The sequence below is a fragment of the Mastomys coucha genome, unplaced genomic scaffold (assembly GCF_008632895.1).
Source record: "Mastomys coucha isolate ucsf_1 unplaced genomic scaffold, UCSF_Mcou_1 pScaffold22, whole genome shotgun sequence".
Classification (NCBI taxonomy): domain Eukaryota; kingdom Metazoa; phylum Chordata; class Mammalia; order Rodentia; family Muridae; genus Mastomys; species Mastomys coucha.
The window spans coordinates 10,073,124-10,091,498 of record NW_022196905.1 but is presented as its reverse complement, the minus strand read 5'-3'; the positions used below and the strand labels follow the sequence as shown (position 1 = coordinate 10,091,498).

Here is an 18,375-nt window from a genome sequence, read left to right as displayed (position 1 = left end):
AAAAAAAAAAAAAAAACAAACACACAACAGCTACTTACTGTAGAATAGCAGATGCCATCTAAGTGAATTGTATTGTAGCTAGTTGAACATGACCAAAGCATCACCACCAGGAAGGTTGAGTTGACCAAAGGAAGAAATAATTTACACACCTGCTTAGGGTGTGGCTAGAGGCACAGGCACTGTGAGGAATGAGTCCATGACTGCAAGTATGCAGAGCTCATTAGAGAAGCAAGTTCTCAAAGGACAGAGGTGAAGCCGAACCCTAGGCTACAGCACATATGAAAAAAAGAGGACAATTAAGGAAAGAAACACCTGAGACTGTCCTAGAAACTGTGAGGTAAGTGTGCCTTGTCTTGGTTAACTGTGAAGGACCATGATTTTAAAGGTCTTAGGGACAAGTTTATCACTGGTCCTTGTTCACCTGAAGTATGTGAGGCAAGGATGTGGGGCTCTCATAGTCCAGGCATTTGGAACAGAAGAAAAGTTGCTGGGATTCAGGTCCAAAGCTTAGTAACTTAATTCCCACCAGCCAAGAAAGCTACTGAAAGGTTTGGTTATATTTTGTTTTTGCACTTGGCTGTCTTCTTTGATGTTACTAATCAAACATCAAATGCCAGAAATAATTTTTTGTTAAGTAATCAGAAATTAGACTATGGAAGAAAAATCTAGAAATTTAATTCTAACCATTCTGTGTTATGGCTGTGTCTTTAGCCCATTCTGAAAGCAGCTCATCATAATCACTGAGAAGTTTTGTTTTTAGTATCTTCTCAGAGCTCTTTAAGAAAAATGTATTGCCTAGAATACATAACCTGAAATAAGAAAGAATGGACTGTTTGATAAGTTGGTTCCCCTAGAAATGAGCTAGAAATACACTTCCAAACATACAGAGAGTTGGTATGTTATTCTAAGAGTGGCAGGTAGGTTTTTGGGTTTTGTTATGGCATTAGGCATCACAGCTGCAACTACATTCTGTTTGGTATGAGTATTGAACCTGTCATGTCCGGTTTCTTGAGCAATCCTCAGCCTAGAATAACATGACAGCTAGCATCCTCAGATAAAAAGATCCCAGTATGTATTCAGACTGTGTAAAGAGAGTTTTAGGGTCTGGGTGTATCTGTACAGGACATAAGCAGGATACCTGATCGTATTTACTTTTCTGTGTCCTAAGAGTTCCTGCTGCCAGCAGAAGGATCAGAAACAATGCTATGAAGATTCCCTCAGGGACAGTGGGACATGTTTACACAGTTATGGAATGCTGGGAGGAATAGATACAAACTTGTCAGCTCTAAGGGCAGCTCATTTTATGCCAAGGCACTAGTGATTGTGACAGTATTGTCTTAAATATTATAGGCCTTCTATGAATCAGAGCTGTTGTCCTGTGGGTGCATTGGAAGAGAAGGCTCAGATAAACTTAGGGCCAGCAAATTTGTTTTTATGATTTCAAAAAAGGTAAACTATTTCTAGGCAAGACTTTTGATTCTAATTAAGATCAATATGAGCACTTACTGACTTTGGAATCAAGTGTCTAGTAATGGAACTATTCAATATAGCATAATTTAATTTAATCTTAGTTTGTCAAATTAGAGAGCCATTTCCATAATAGCTGTTAACCATGAGTACCAGCATCAATTTTGGGACAGGTAGACTGACTGTTTACTAGGGCTGGACACTTGAGTACTACTAAAGAACTTTATTATTATTCTTTTATGTGTGTAGGTTTTGTTTTTGTTATTGTTTCTGCATGTAGGTTTGCACCCCATGCATTCCTGGTGTCCTCAGAGGCCAGAAGAGGGCATCAGATGTGCTGGGATTGCAGTTACAGTTTACAGTTATAAGTGCTGAGAATCAAACCCAGGTCCTCTGGAAGAACATCCAGCACTTTCAATCTCTGAACCATCTATCCCTGACTAGAGAACTTCAGTAAGAGAATATCAATATGTAGGTTCACATGGAATTTCAATTAATGGGTAGGGTGTATAATGACTTGCTTGTGCAGCTTAGTGAGCAAGTATAAATCAGCATTTTTCTTGATTTAATTTTACCAAATTGAAAAGAGAAACATATAATTAATCATGTTTGGCTATATAGAGAAATAGACTTGCTTAGTATAGTCCTATTCCTGGTAAATAAAAGGCTTTTCTAAAAGCAAAATAGAGAGAGAATTTGCAAGGGCAGCGATCTGAGATCAACAAAGCATCTTACATAGGATGCCTTAAGTAGGGATTATATAAAGCTCAGTCCCAACTTACTTCTAGGTAGTGCTGTGATTTCTCCATGACCACAAACAAATCTAATTTATTTATTTATATGCTTATTCTATCTATTGTTCTTGCTTTCCTCAAAATTGAACCTTGTATGTGGTGGTAAGCATTCCACCAGCAGAACTACACCTTAGCATTAATTTATTTTAAAATATAAAGCTAGAAATTAACACCTGATTTTATGTCCTGGGTAATGTAGTATTTTGTGACCAGATCAGGAGGAAAAAATACAATTCATTTCATAGTACTAAATAGATATTTTGCATGTATAAATTTTATTGATTTTGGTTTCTTAAATGGAGTGTTTGATTATTTATTATACTGCATCTGTTTTTTTTTTTTTTTAATAAAAGCAGGCTGTTTTAAGTACTATCATGAACTAATAATTCACCATCTTAGTCATATTTTCAGCATTTACAGAGCAGGTACATAGTTAATCTGAATGGCTTTTTAAGAAGTAGGATATTTTTCTTTTGAAGTGCCTTATTCTATAATTTGCTACAAAGCCTGTGTTAAAAATTATTCTCTGCTTCCTCTTACTTCCGTTTCTTCCCTTTTGGGTCACATAGGAGAAGCAAATTCTCGCTTCAGCCAATAGAAGCTCGACTCTCATAGTGTTTACCTACTTTGCGTAACACAGGCCCACCCACACACATTCTGAGGTGTTTCAGTGAAAGAACACTGAACAGACGGCTCTGTGCAGTGCAGTGCATGGTTCCCAGTCCAATCAGCAGATGCCTTATACTATCTGGATTTTATCCTCTGACGAAGATGGTTTACCGTGTGGTGATAAAGCAACAGAAGTAAAAAGGTGGGTGCTCTGGGGCTTGATTTTAAGGTTCATTCTGAGGCTTAGGGTAAAGGGAAACTTACAAAAGGAAATTAACTGAAGCATAATCAGACTGCTTTTAATTATCACATTTTTCATACTAGCTCTAGAATTGTGTTGTATATGATTAGATTTCCTTCTGTCTTAGGATAAAGGTTAGATAAATCTCAAATCCAAAGTTTCTGTGTTCTTAGAATTTAACTTCTATCAGCAGTGAAAAAAGTGTGGGAAATATACTAACTACAGGTGTTATGGCCTGTTGATTATACACCAGCAGAAAATGGAAGGCTGTTCTCATTTTTAATGTTTGAAGACTAACCTACAGTACTTAGTTTCATTGCTATTAGTCAGTATTTTCCTTCCATGTTTGAGAATTGTGTTGTTCTCTGAAGAAGTTGATTTAGTGGATAGGACAGTGCTGCTGTCAGTGCGCATTGGTCAGCTCTGCCTTACAGGGGTTTAAGTAGTGTTTCCATCTGAATATCCTGTTCTTACGATTATGCTAAAGAGATTGAATAGTGGTCTATCTAATTGATTATTAACTGCGGGGAATGTCTCCACCAAAAAGTAACAATAATCATTTCCCATCAGGGTTCTGTTTTCACCAAAAGAAAAAAAATATATCTAAAAAAAATTATTCTTGTAGGAAATTCAAAGGAAACTAGGTCTGATCTAGATATTGGTATATATGATCATTATTTTCCCCAGTGTTCTAGTCTGTGAAGTAGTGATTAATTGTACATTAAAAGGCATGTAAGACAGAAATTGGAAAATTGATCATAATTTAGTTATTTGGGATGTTTGTTATGTGATAATGTGACAATAAGCAGATGGAAGAAAAAGGAAATTTATAAGAACAGCACAGATATATGCATTTATCTTCCTAATGAAGACGGCTTTGTTTTAAAAACAAAAATGTTCTTAACCTTTCACAGACAGTGTCTCTAAATTACTGTTATAAAATTCTGGAGAACACAGTATAATTTGGCCAGAGAAAGATCACCTGCATTTCCTCAGAACTTTGCAAGGACAAAGAAGGAAAGAAACCACAGGATTAAACTGTCATCATTTGCTGAGAGTAGCAGTAATTGTCATTTTTTAGTAATGGCTTCTCTGTATTGAAAACTACCTTCTCTGAAAAAAAAGTTGCTTCATTTGTAGTTAGAAATTTAACTAAAATCTTCTCCTAGTTCTTTTTAAATGAAGTTGATTAAGACATTTTGAAAAGAAAATACCAAAAAAAATTAACTTCTATAAGAGTAGTAAAAACATGTCCAAACTCATCTGATTTTCCTCTTTAAAAAATAAGTAAATAAAAATAAAATTATGTGTGTGTGTGTGTGTGTGTGTGTGTGTGTGTGTGTAAACATTTGATGTTAAAACTAATTGTAGTCAATTTTGAGACATCCCACTTAGATAAGAGCTCCAAAGTCTCCTGCTCTCTGCACATTGTCTAGTTATAGGTGTTTGAGTTATTTCCCATCTATTTCAAGAAGATGCTTCTCTGATGAGGATGAAGCAAGGCACTGATCTATGCGTATAGCAGTATGTCACTAGGAGTCATTTTTATTGCTATGTTCCTTTTACGGGCTTTCTGTTTGGGTTGACCTAGTCTCGGGTTCTTAGCTATTTATTAGTACCAGATATAGTTTTTTAGCTATTTTATGGTTTCTTCTTTTTTCTACTCTGCTCCACCCCCTTTTCTTCCACCCTTTCAACTCCCTAACACTAGATAAGAGAGAAAAAGAGTAGAGAGGAAAGGAAAAAGACCCCTGAATAAAGTCGGCAGTAGTAGAGGGGGCAATGTTATAGTTAGACTGCTTCCTGCTGGTCATGTGTGTCAAGTTTTGACCTTAGGGCAAGTTTTATCTTCACCTTGAGGATATCTAATTTCCTCTTGTCGAACAACTACTAAATAAACCATGACCAACAACCAACCCACAACCCACACTAAATGACCAAAACCAACCAACCCTGCCTCTTGGGGACCCTAGCTTTTTATATACCCTCTGAAAAGTCCCCAGAATGCCAAATGTTACACAGTCACACCCCTGCTAGAGAGCAAATCATAGTCATCTGCTGTGGACAATCTGAAAGCAGCCCCATATCCTACACCTGGGAGTAATACGAAACATATTCTTATAGTTCTGTGGGTTGGTTGGTTTGTTTGTTTGTTTGTTTGTTTTTTAGGAAACCAAAATCCCAAAATTGTCACTACAGTCGGACATGGATTCCATCTCAGGGGTCTTAAATACAATCAAAAAGTGATTGGTTAAGCCGGGCGTGGTAACGCATGCCTTTAATCCCAGCACTTGGGAGGCAGAGGCAGGTGGATTTCTGAGTTCGAGGACAGCCTGGTCTACAGAGTGAGCTCCAGGACAGCCAGGGCTATACAGAGAAACCCTGTCTCGAAAAACCAAAAAAAAAAAAAAAAAAGTGATTGGTTATTCCTGAAACACCATTGGCCCAGTCTATCTTGTAGGTCAGTCTCTGTTGAAGGTTACGGGGTTGTAACTAGATAATAAATAGATCACCTTTCTTTTCTGTAGCATGTAGAGTACCTTCTAGCACTGTGAATGTTAGTTATCAGTAAGGGTGAAACTGCTAATTGGACACAAATTCAACTTCTGTGTTCAATGACATAAGTAAACGTTGTCTTAGGGCCTTGCCATCAGGTTATAGAGAGCAACTAATAATATTGGCAATAGCTCTGATGTTTGGGGAGCCTATGGGACCCTTTTGGCCAATGATTCAACACGATGTAACTCATTCCTGGCAGTGGCAGGATATCTATTTAGAGCATTGTCGTTTCTGTTATTTGGTTCTTCACTTAGATTACTTTCGTACATGTATATATTTAGGGAGCTTCTACAGCATGATTTCCTAAAGACTTGGTGTTATTGTCCCTCCACATATATCCTCCTTTTCCTTGCTCTGCCACTTCCTCCCTATTTAGTACTCTTATTCTCTGTCTTCCCCTTTTTCTCGCCATAGTACTATATTCTATTTCCCTTCCTTGGAAGAGCCTTTCCTCCTGTCTGATCCCTTACCAGGTCCCTAATCTCTGTGGTTATTTGGATTGTAGCACACATATCTAAAGCTTAAAAAGCTAATATCTACATATAAAAGAAACAAAGTGTACAACACTTGTCTTTTGGGATCTGAGTTACCTCACTCAGGTTGATTTTTTTTTTCTAGCTCCACACATTTATCTGTAAACTTCATTTTTCTTAATAGCTGAATAATATTCCAGTTGGAATAATTTTATGATACCCCAGAATCTATGGCTTTTAGTTACTGAGGCATAAATGAATCCTATCTGGTATAAGGTTGCTTTATAAAAGGCGGCAAGAATTTGATGACTGAATCCAGCACGTGGCTCAGCATTGAAATCTTACTGCAAAGTTGTTTTCTTTTGGTATTCCTGACAAATCCTACTTATCAAATAACATAGGATGAGTATTGTCACTGCTTTTATGAGATATGCAGAGCTGGTTGGTAACTTTGAGAATTCATAAAAAACTGGGTAGAGTTCTTTCAAAGGCCCAAGTGTTTAGGGTCAGTCTTATGTAGTGACAGCTTTATTTTTAAAAAAGTATCTCTGAAGGAAGCACTGTGATAATGAGATAATTCAAGAAAGCATTTAACTTTTAGATTTTAAGATTTATATTTAAAAACTTTTTAAATGAAATGTACCAGCTTACCTCAGGGCTTCTGCTTATACTTCATGCCTTCCTCCTCTCGGGGCTCCTTTTCCTAGGTCATCTTAAATTCTTGCTTAAAGAGTAAAAAATTAGCTGAGATTACATAGGTGGCAGAACTGAAATAAATGCAGATACATTAAGTTCACTGTATGACATTCACTCAGAAGCTATGATACTAGAATATAAAGTGATTTTTAATGCTACCCAGAGCTTAACTAGACACCTTTATATGTCTTCTTTTCTTTTTAAGAAAAGAATATAGAATTCTGGTTGTTGTGGGTAGACGTAAAAGACACTTTGATGTCTCTGTCACTCCAGTGGGCTACATTTGTGTATTAGCAGCCCCTTGGTTAAAGGCTCAGGACAGTTCATCTTAGAGAAAAGACATGGGGGGCTAGAGAGAGATTTTATGATTAACATTACAGGCAATTGACTCTGTTGCTGCCTTTATGGAGTTGAAAACCCCCTCAGCTCCTTCAGTCCTTTCTCCAGCTCCTCCATCAGGGACCCTGCACACAGTCCCATGGTTGGCTGCAAGCATCTACCTCTGTATTTGTCAGGCTCTTACAGAGCCTCTCAGGAGAGAGCCATATCAGGCTACCATCAGCAAGCACTTTCCAGCATTCACAATAGCATCCAGGGTTTGGTGACTGTATATGGGATGGCTAATATCCACTTATCAGTGAGTGCATATTGTGTGTGTTCTTTTGTGATTGAGTTACCTCACTCAGGATGATATTTTCAAGTTCTATCCATTTGCCTGTGAATTTCATGAAGTCATTGTTTTTAATAGCTGAGTAGTATTCCATTGTGTAAGGGTACCACATTTTCTGTATCCATTCCTCTGTTGAGGGACATCTGGGTTGTTTCCAGCTTCTGGCTTTTATAAATATGGCTGCTATGAACATGTCCTTATTATATCTTGGAGCATCTTCTGGGTATATGCCTAGGAGTGGTATAGCTAGGTACTCAGGTAGTTCTATGTTCAATTTTCTGAGGAACTGCCAGACTGATTTCCAGAGTGGTTGTACCATCTTGCAATCCCACCAGCAATGGAAGAGTGTTCCTCTTTCTCCACATCCTCGCCAGCATCTGCTGTCACCTGAGTTTTTAATCTTAGCCATTCTGACTGGTGTGGGATGGAATCTCAGAGTTGTTTTGATTTGCATTTCCCTGATGACTAAGGATGTTGAACATTTCTTTAGGTGCTTCTCAGACATTTGGTATTCCTCAGTTGAGAATTCTCTGTTTAGCTCTGTACCCCATTTTTAATAGGGTTATTTAATTTTCTGGAGTCTAACTTCTAGAGTTCTTTGTATATATTGGATGTTACCCCCTCTATTGGATATGTGATTGGTAAAGATCTTTTCCCAATCTGTTGGTTGCCGTTTTGTCCTGTTGACATTGTCCTTTGCCTTACAGAAGCTTTGCAATTTTATGAGGTCCCATTTATCAATTCTTAATCTTAGAGCATAAGCTGTTGTTCTGTTCAGGAGCTTTATCCCTGTGCCCATGTGTCTAGTCTTTAACCCACTTTCTCTTCTACTAGATTCAGTGTATCTGGTTTTATGTGGAGTTCTTGATCCACTTGGACTTGACCTTTGTACAGGGAGATAAGAATGGATCAATTTGCATTCTTCTACATGTTGACCATGAGTTGAACCAGCACCTTTTGTTGAAAATGCTCTTTTTTCCACTGGATGTTTTTAGCTTCTGTGTCAGAGATCAAGTGACCATAGGTATGTGGGTTCATTTCTGGGTCTTCACTTCTATTCCATTGATCTACCTGCCTGTCACTGTACCAATACCAGTGAGTTTGTTTTGTTTGTTTGTTTGTTTGTTTGTTTTAATCACTATTGCTCTGTAGTACAGCTTGTAGTCAGGGATGGTGATTCCCCAAGATGTTCTTCTGTTGTGGAGAATAGTTTTCACTATGCTGGGTTTTTTGTTATTCCAAATGAATTTGAGAATTGCTCTAACTCTATGAAACATTGAGTTGTAATTTTGATGGGGATTGCATTGAATCTGTAGATTGCTTTTGGCACGGTGGCCATTTTTACTATATTAATCCTACCAATCCACGAGCATGGGAGATCTTTCCATCTTCTGAGATCTTCTTCAATTTCTTTCTTCAAAGACTTGAATTTCTTGTCTTACTTTGTCTTCTTTCACTTGTTTGGTTAGAATTTTATATTATTTGTGACTATTATGAAAGGTGTCTTTTCCCTAATTTCTTTCTCAGCTCGTTTATCCTTTGAGTATAGGAAGGCTACTGATTTGTATGAATTAATTTTATTTCCGGCCACTTTGCTGAAGTTGTTTATCACCTGTAGGGATCCTCTGGTGGAATTTTTGGGGTCACTTAAGTATACTATCATATCATCTGCAAATAGTGATACTTTGATTTCTTCTTTTCCAATTTGTATCCCTTTTACCTCCTTTTGTTATCTAATTGTTCTAGCTAGAACTTCAAGTACTTCAGTAGATAGGGAGAGAGAGAGGGTGGCCTTGTCTAGTCCCTGAGTTTAGTGGGATTGCTTCAAGTTTCTTTCCATTTAGTTCGATGTTGGCTACTGGTTTGCTGTATATTGTTTTTACTATGTTTAGGTATGGACTGTGAATTCCTGATCTTTCCAAGACTTTTAACATGAAGGGATGCTGAATTTTGTCAAATGCTTTTTCAGTGTCTAATGAAATGATCATGTGGTTCTTTTCTTTGAGTCTGTTTATGTAGTGGATTACATTAATGAATTTCTATATATTGAACCATCCCTGCATCCCTGGGGTGAAGCCTACTTAATCAGGGTGAATGATCATTTTGATATGTTCTTGGATTCAGTTTGCAAGAATTTTATTGAATATTTATGCATCCATATTCATAAGGGAATTTGGTTTGACGTTCTCTTTCTTTGTTGGGTCTTTGTGTGGTTTTGGTATCAGTGTAACTGTGGCTTCATAGAATTGGGTAGTTTTCCTTCTGTTTCTATTTTGTGGAATAGTTTGAAGAGTATTGGTATTAGGTCTTCTTTGAAGGTCTGATAACATTTTTCACTAAACCCATCTGGTCCTGGGCTTTTTTTGGTTGGGAGACTTTTAATGATTCATATTTCTTTAGGAGTTATGGGACTGTTTAGATGGTTTATCTGATCCTTTTTTAACTTTGGTATTTAGTATCTGTCTAGAAAATGTCCATTTCATCCAGATTTTCCAGTTTTCTTGAATATAGGCTTTTGTAGTAGGATATGATGATTTTTTTAGTTTCCTCAGTTTCTGTTGTTATATCTCCCTTTTCATTTCTGATTTTGTTAACTTGGAAACTGTCTCTGGGCCCCCTGGTTACTCTGGCTAAGGGTTTACCTATCTTGTTGATTTTTCTCAAAGAACCAGTTCCTGCTTTTGTTGATTCTTTGTATAGTTCTTTTTATTTCTACTTGGTTGATTTCAGCCTTTGAGTTTGATTATTTCCTGCAGTCTACTCCTTGTGAGTGTATTTGCTTCTTTTTGTTCTAGAGCTTTCAGGTGTGCTGTTAAGCTGCTAGTTTCCAGTTTCTTTTGGGATGCACTCAGAGCTGAGTTTTCCATCTTAGCGCTGCTTTCATTGTGTCCCATAAGTTTGGGTATATTATGCCTTCATTTTTATTAAACTCTAGAGAGTCTTTAATTTCTTTCTTTCTTTTTCCTTGACCAAGTTATCATTGAGTTGGATGCTGTTCAGCTTCCTCGAGTATGTGGGCTTTCTGTCATTTTTGTTGCTATTGAAGATCAGCCTTAGTCTGTGGTGATCTGATAGAATGCATGGGATTATTTCAGTCTTCTTGTATATCTTGAGGCCTGTTTTATGACCGATTATATCATTTTGGACAAGGTACCATGAGATGCTGAGAAGGTATATTCTTTTGTTTTAGAATGAAATGTTTTATAGATATCTGTTAAATCTATTTGGTCCATAACTTCTGTTAGTTTCACTGTGTCTCTGTTTAGTTTGTGTTCCCATGATCTGTCCATTGCTGAGAGTGGAGTTTTGAAGTCTCCCACTATTATTGTGTGAGATGCAATGTGTGCTTTGAGCTTTAGCAAAGTTTCTTTTATGTATGTAGGTGCCCTTGCATTTAGAGCATATAAATGTTCAGAATTGAGAATTCTTCTTGGTAGATTTTTCCTTTGATGAGTATGTAGTGTCCTTCCTTATCCTTTTTGATAACTTTTGTTTGAAAGCTGATTTTATTCTATTTTAGAATGGCTACTCCAGCTTGTTTCTTGGGACCATTTGCTTGAAAAATTGTTTTCCAGACCTTTACTCTGAGGTAGTGTCTGTCTTTGACATTGAGGTGTGTTTCTGTATGCAGCAAAATGCTGGGTCCTGTTTACATATCCAGTGTGTTAGTCTATGTCTTTTTATTGGGGAATTGAGTCCATTGATGTTAAGAGATATTAAGGAATAGTGATTGTTGCTTTCTCTTACTTTTGATGTTATTTTTATGTTTGTGTGGCTATCTTCTTTTGAGTTTGTTGAAAAATTGCTTTCTCGCTTTTTCTAGGATGTAGTTTCCCTCCTGTGTTGGCATTTTTCATTTATTTTCCTTTGTATGGCTGGATTTGTGGAAAGATAGTGTGTAATTTTGGTTTTGTCATGGAATATCTTGGTTTCTCCATCTATGGTAATCGAGAGTTTTGCTGGGGTCCCATTTGTGTTCTCTTAGGATCCGTATGACATCTGTCCAGGATCTTCTAGCTTTCATTGTCTCTGTTGAGAAGTCTGGTGTAATTCTGATAGGCCTGACTTTATATGATACTTGCCTTTTTTCCCTTACTGCTTTTAATGTTCTTTCTTTCTTTTTTTCTTTTTTTTTCTTTTTTTTTTTTTTTTTTTTTTGTGCATTTGGTGTTTTGTCTATTATGTGACAGGAGGAATTTCTTTTCTGGTCCAATCTATTTAGTGTTCTGTACGCTTCTTGTATGTTTATGTGCATCTCTTTCTTTAGGTTAGGGAAGTTTTCTTCTATAATTTTGTTGAAGATATTTATTGACCCTTTAAGTTGGGAATCTTCACTCTCTTCTATACCTGTTAACTTTAGGTTTGGTCTTCTCATTATGTCCTGGAATTCCTGAATGTTTTGGTTTAGCAGCTTCTTACATTTTGTATTTTCTTTGAATGTTGTGTCAATGTTTTTTATGGTATCGTCTGCACCTGAGATTCTCTCTTCTATCTTTTGTATTCTGTTGGTGATGCTTGCATCTATGACTCCTGATCTCTTTCCTAGGTTTTCTATTTCCTGGGTTGTCTCCCTTTGTGATTTCTTCATTGTTTCTATTTCCATTTTTAGATCCTGGATGGTTTTGCTCATTTCCTTCACCTGTTTGATTGTGTTTTCCTGTAATTCTTTAAGGGATTTTTTTGTGTTTCCTTTTTAAGGACTTCTAGATGTTTACCTGTGTTCTCCTGTATTTCTTTAAGTGAGTTGTTTATGTCCTTTTTAAAATCCTCTATCAGCATCATGAAATGTGATTTTTAAATCAGAGTCTTGCTATCTGGTGTGTTGGGGTATCCAGGGGTTGCTGTGGTGGGAGAACTGGCTTCTGAAGATGCCAAGTAGCCTTGGTTTCTGTTGCTTATGTTCTTGCCCTTGCCTCTCGACATCTGTTTATCTGTGGTGTTAGCTGGTCTGGCTGCCTTTGACAGTGGCTTGTCCCTACTGCAAGCCTATTTGTCAATACTCCTGGGAGACTATCTCCCTCCAGGAAGAATTTGGGTATGGAGAACTGTGGCACAAGGTCAGCTCAATTGTACATCTGGAAACCTGAAGGATCCTGTCTCTCTGGCTGTTCCTTGATTCCTGTGTTCTGATGGCTCTGAGTGGGTACCTCTTAGAGTAGAAATTTGAGCAGAAGGAGTGGTCTTACCTGTGCTCACAGGTGTACCAGCACCCCTGGGATACCAGCTCCCTCCTAGAGGTATTTGGGGCACAAGATCAACTCTGCATATTTGTATCTTTTTAGTCTAAGTTCCACATATGAAGAAGAGGGTGGCTTATCTCGTGTAACATGGCCTCCAGTGCTCCATTTTCCTGTAGGTGACATCATTTCATTCTTCATTATAGCTAAGTGAAGCTGCATTGGGCCAATGTTTCCTTATTTCTTCTGTGTCTCACAGAAGGTGACTTGTTGCTTTCCTAAGCAAATGTTTGAAACTTAGTTCTAAGAGTAACTTAACTGCTCAGGATCATCATTTAGTGCTACTTTTATTCATAGCCTATTTAAAAATTATTATTTCTTATGCCTAAATTATATAACAACGGCAGTATAATATAATATAATATATTACTTGGTGTTCTAACTTTTAAATTTCTTAAATTGATAATAGTTTGAAGTTATTGGGGGAAACCTATTTTATTCATTTTTCCCAAGCTTAAATTTTATCCCTAGTACATTAGACTCAACTTTAAGAGGTTCATTCTTAAGACTGTGCCTGGTGGACAATAGAACCAGTTATACAGGCTGTGAGTTGAAATGGTTTGGGTTATTGGTTAACTTATTTTCCAAGTGTAATTCCCCCTTGTTTTCTTTAATGCATAATATTTCAGCAGATTACAGTGGTAGAGTAAGAGCTTTCACTTCAGTGTTCTTTTCTATTAATTGAGCCTTACAGTAGCTACTATCTCTTATGATTGTTGTGAGGTTTCAATCTCACATGTCAAATGCTTAGCATAGTACTTGACACAAAGACAACCCAGCATTAGCTCTTATAAAGGGCAGGAATTGGGGGAGGGGTAGTGTTGGTATGCTAACTTAGGAGCTAGAATCCCCTGCACTTTTCCTATGCTTGTATTCTGAATAACTGCTAAGTCCCACCAAACTTTCCCTTTCTATAAAAATTTTGTTACTTTAATAGTTAATACAGGAATTTCTGTCTTACTTTTTCATAAACATATATAACCACTTCAATGTAAGTAATCTAAAATTGCTGAATACAGGCTAGAAAGGGACAGAGAACAACAAACATATTTGAGTTCCTGGTTCTCTTAAAAATAACTTTTCCAGTAACATAGTAAATACAGTGATTTGGGGTTGGAGTAGTGAACATTTAAGCATACTCTGCTGCTCCCAGTCATGAAACCCCCTGCAGCTTCTTCTTGACTCGCCCATTCAAGAAGTACACGGAACTTCTCGAGCTGTCGGGAATAATTTTTCTAATATATGTTTTCTTTCTGATAGTACTAGGAATTTGCTTTTGTGTGATACCATATTTTTCTTTTGGGTTCCTTTCTTCCCCCTGTTATTTAAATAAGTATACATTTATCAAAAATGTTGTTGGTGGTCACTACCAGGACTTAGGTCACTGAACATTGAGGAAGTGACATAGTATCAAATGATCTCAAATAGCACTAGTCATGGTTGTATTGCCATTACTAGTTTACACCATATTGTAATTGTTTGGGGTTTGTTTTATACAATATGCTTTCTCGTTTTCTAAATGACACACAATAGTAGGGTGTCTTGGTTCTTATGAGGGATCTAGCCTGTTCCACCTTATGTGTCAACAGTGGTATTAGAACACTTGAGACTGCTTTCCTTCTAGGAGCCTCCCTTTCTCCTCTTATAAGTGAGAATAACTGCAGTTGCATAGTTAGGGTGGAGATTAGACGGGTTAACATGGATTTTAGTCTCAGCTTTAGAGACTAAAGCTTTAGAGACTAAAGCATTTAGAGCTCTTTAGCCTAAATGACCCACCTTTCCTGACTTACTCGGTTCCTTTGTCTAGAAAATGGAAATTAGTAAGATTTTCATATTCAACTCAGATATCCGTTTTAAGAGTCAGATAAACTAATGTTATGTGAAAGCATTTTGTTAATTAATATTCTATACAAGTGCGAGATAGGCCTTAACCCATAGTTGGTTCAAACTGACATTACTTTTTACTAAAAAGGAGTTTCTCATTTTTAACAAAGCTTGCTTTTAATTTTTACAAATGTGAGTAGAGGTCCATAGGCTCTCTCCTTATTTGCCTGTAGCACTGGCCTTGGACTCATTTTGTGGTCACCCCAACTCCAGTGCCTTTGTTTTAGACCTTTGAAGAGACACAGTCAAACATTTTAAATGCATAGAAATAATTGTTAACTTCTACCAAGACAAGAGGGTCTCCTGTTCTCATTCAGTCACGTGTTAGTAAAACAGGAGGACTGCAGCTACCTTCAAACCATCCCTTTATTACTACAAGGTTAATATCAAATCTATAAAGACAATAGTTAACTGCACAAAATAATAAAGCAAATATTTTTTAGTACTTTTCTCTGTTCTAAAGATTACATTAAAGAGGTGGTTTCTTTTATGATTAAATGGAGTAGTGACATTTGTGTGGGGGTGGCTATGTTTTTTGAGACACCCTGGCTGGCTTAGCATTTACCTGCCCTTAACTCTCAGGTACTGAGATGGCTTGGCCTGTACTACTGTGCCCCCAGTACCACGATATGTTTTTAATTATCACAGTTCTGTGTGTTACTGACTTCTAGGGAATGTAGAGGCCAGCGTTTTCTTTGTCTCAGTACCACTTTCATGCCTGCCCATTTGCTGCTGAAATAGTAATGACCAAAAGACTGTAAACACCATACTTGTTTGTTCCTGGCTCAGTATGTGTCCCACTTGTCTTTACTTTCAGAGCAGGAGTCTATAGCTGTGTAGTAGGTAACAAGCAGAGAATTGTCAGCAGCGCCACCAGTGAGAGAACCTGCACCATTGAAGGACAGAGTCAGCCTTTCCGTCTCCCTTCATTAGGAGGTAGACACTCACCAGTCTGTATTACAAAAAGGCTGTCTTTGGGAAGACTTGATATGAAAACAGATGTCCCTTACTGCATTGTATAGACCAAATGGCCACAGACTATTAGCAGTCAGACTAAAAGTTAATATATATTATGGCTTTCTATTCATTTTATCCCAGCCCAGCTCCAAATGGTGCTGTTCTAGAGTTTGTTTTGGGGTGGGGAGGAACTCATTTTCTTGGGAAGGTTAGTTCCTCCCATTGAAAACAATGTGTAATTTCCAACAACTGAGCTGATCTCCAGTGCAGCTGCTGCAGTAAACAGCCATACTATCTCAGCAAGATTTTTCTCTTAACTTTTTTTTCGTGTCTTGGTAGAATTAAAGGTGGTGTTTCAAATTCTTAGTGCTATCTATCACACTGGGGTAGAACTGTATGCACGGTGTAATGACAACAAGCAGAACTGGTGATTGAGGCTTTAGGACATTCTTTGTATATGTATCCATACTAAATACTCAAATGAATCAGGAAATCATTTTTGAAGAATTACATATCTTACTCAGATTTAAAAATACATAGAGAATATTTAAAGGAAATGGATACAAAAGCAGTATTTCTTTGTGTTGAAAATGCTGACCCATTATATAGACAATGGCCTTCTTGTAAAGATTTTAGTAATTTCTTTTATAGATATCAATATGTACAAGAATTACACTGAAAGAGAAATGGCAGTTGTGGCACATTTTATTTCCTGTTTAATAATACTAATTTGATGTCAGTTGATTGTATTTAAGAAAACTTAATCCCAGCCAGGTCATGATCCCAGCACTCAAGAGACAAAGACATTCAAAACCAGCCTGGTCTATATCATGAGTTCCAGGACAGCCAGGGCTACACAGAGAAATCCTGTCCTGAAAGGAAGGAAGAAAAGAAGGGAGGGAGAAAGGGAAGGAGGGAGGAAGGAAGGAAGGAAAGGAAAGGAGAGGGTTGGAAAGAAAGAAAAGAAACAGAAAAAATCTTGTTAATCTTGGATCATTTAAGTATGTAAGTACTGATGGCACTGAAGTCTTTTTTATCTTTTTTTTTAACTTATTGCATTATGAGAAAAGTTACATATCAATTTTTATTCATTTAAATTTCATGTAAATTTATTTACATTTAAATTTGTTAGCATTTAAAAACATATTTTAAGTAAATAGAATTAAATCACATTCTTGTTTCCCTTTTCTACCCCAGCTCCTCCCAGAGACCCCCCTTCAATACCTACAATATCTTTTTTGTCATATTTGTTAAAATCTATTAAATATTATAACAATAAAAATAAGTATTATAAAAGTTGTTTGATATAAAACAACAATCAATTTAACAGTCTTATGTAGATGCTCGTCTACAGCAATAGTGAAAATATATTTTTCTCAATATAAATTTTAAATAATTCCAAACATTAACTGTATATTTCAAAATAATATATCACTACTAGTATTTTCTTAAATGAAGATAAATATATAAAGTCTTTTTGTTTGTTTTATATTTAATAGAGTTTAAAATCTTGGCTCTTACTGTGGTACAAGCCCAAAATAAGAACAATTTTTAGACATTGGATTTCATTGTAATAAGGCTGTACTTCAATAACCCTCAAATCACCAAAGGCTTTTACCTCCATTGTAGCTAAGCTGAGAGTTGACAGTTCTGCTGCACCAAGAAATGAATTGTAGGCACAATTTTTGGATACAGACTTCCTGCTATGGTCAAAGCTATTTGACTGGAGTGAGTGACTTTATTCTCAGCCCACAGAGAACAGGTTGCATTCATTTAAGAAATGGTGTATGTATTAAGATGGTCTATCCATAAAGTCATTCACCAACTGTTTCAGTGAACAATGGTTCTGCTTGGAGGGTGGCACTGACATTAGGTGAGGGTAAGAATTTGATTCATTAGCTGTGATAATTTGGAAAAGCATTCATCTCATAGAAAGAGTAACTTATAAAGTCCTCTTCTTTAAACTTGATACAATAGTTAGTAACGTCAAGCAAAGCATTCAGTCTCACTCTTTGTTGTTCTTTTACAAGCAACCTCCCTAGTTAATCCTCTATGTTTCTTTTGGGTATATAAATATTCTTGAAATATATAAGCTGTTCTGAAAACCAGAGTATAGTATAAAGACACGAAATAAACAATACTACTAATAGAGAGGCTGAGATAGGAGAAGCAAGATTTCAAGACCCTTATGTTGTACACAGCCAGACACTGTCACAAACAAGCTGAAAGCGTATATAGACTGTACAGTGTTGGACCTATTTCTCCAATTACCAAATTAGAGAGACCATTAGATGACAATCAGCAAATTTCTAATTCCTCATATTTTTGGAATTCAATCGATTAGGATATGTTGGTAATATTAATTTTCATATTAAGATATTAAGAAAAAGTAATTGTCACTTCCTGTTGTTTTTGTTGTAAGAGATGGAATTAGGCTTGTGTGGATTTGTTGGAAGATTATTGGAAGATTGCTTTCTTGCTTCTTCTATGGTGTAGTTTTGCTCCTTATGTTGATGTTTTCCATCTATTATCCTTTATAGGGCTGGATTTGTGGAAAGATATTGTATAAATTTTGTTTTGTTGTGGAATATCTTGGTTTCTCCATCTATGGTAATTGAGAGTTTTGCTGGGTATAGTAGCCTGCACTGGCATCTGTGTTCTCTTAGGATCTGTATGACATCTGCCCGGGATCTTCTAGCTTTCATAGTCTCTGGTGAGACATCTGGTATAATTCTGATAGGCCTGCCTTTATATGTTACTTGACCTTTTTCCCTTACTGCTTTTAAAA

At 36.7% G+C, this 18,375-nt stretch overlaps 1 protein-coding gene across 4 annotated transcripts in view; it reads left to right on the top strand.

Annotated features, from left to right (window-relative positions):
- Peli1 (pellino E3 ubiquitin protein ligase 1) overlaps positions 1–18,375 on the top strand; it is a 67,414-nt gene that overhangs the window by 32,346 nt on the left and 16,693 nt on the right. Inside the window, exons 1-2 of one of the 4 annotated variants that reach the window (XM_031342323.1) lie at positions 12–337; positions 2,902–3,072. The exons of 1 other annotated variant lie outside the window; for it this stretch is intronic. The gene's annotated coding sequence lies outside the window, so the exon portion shown is untranslated. Of the gene's footprint in view, positions 1–11; positions 338–2,830; positions 3,073–18,375 lie in introns of those variants that run through there. 2 more of the 4 variants (XM_031342321.1, XM_031342322.1) reach the window with 2 other exon arrangements.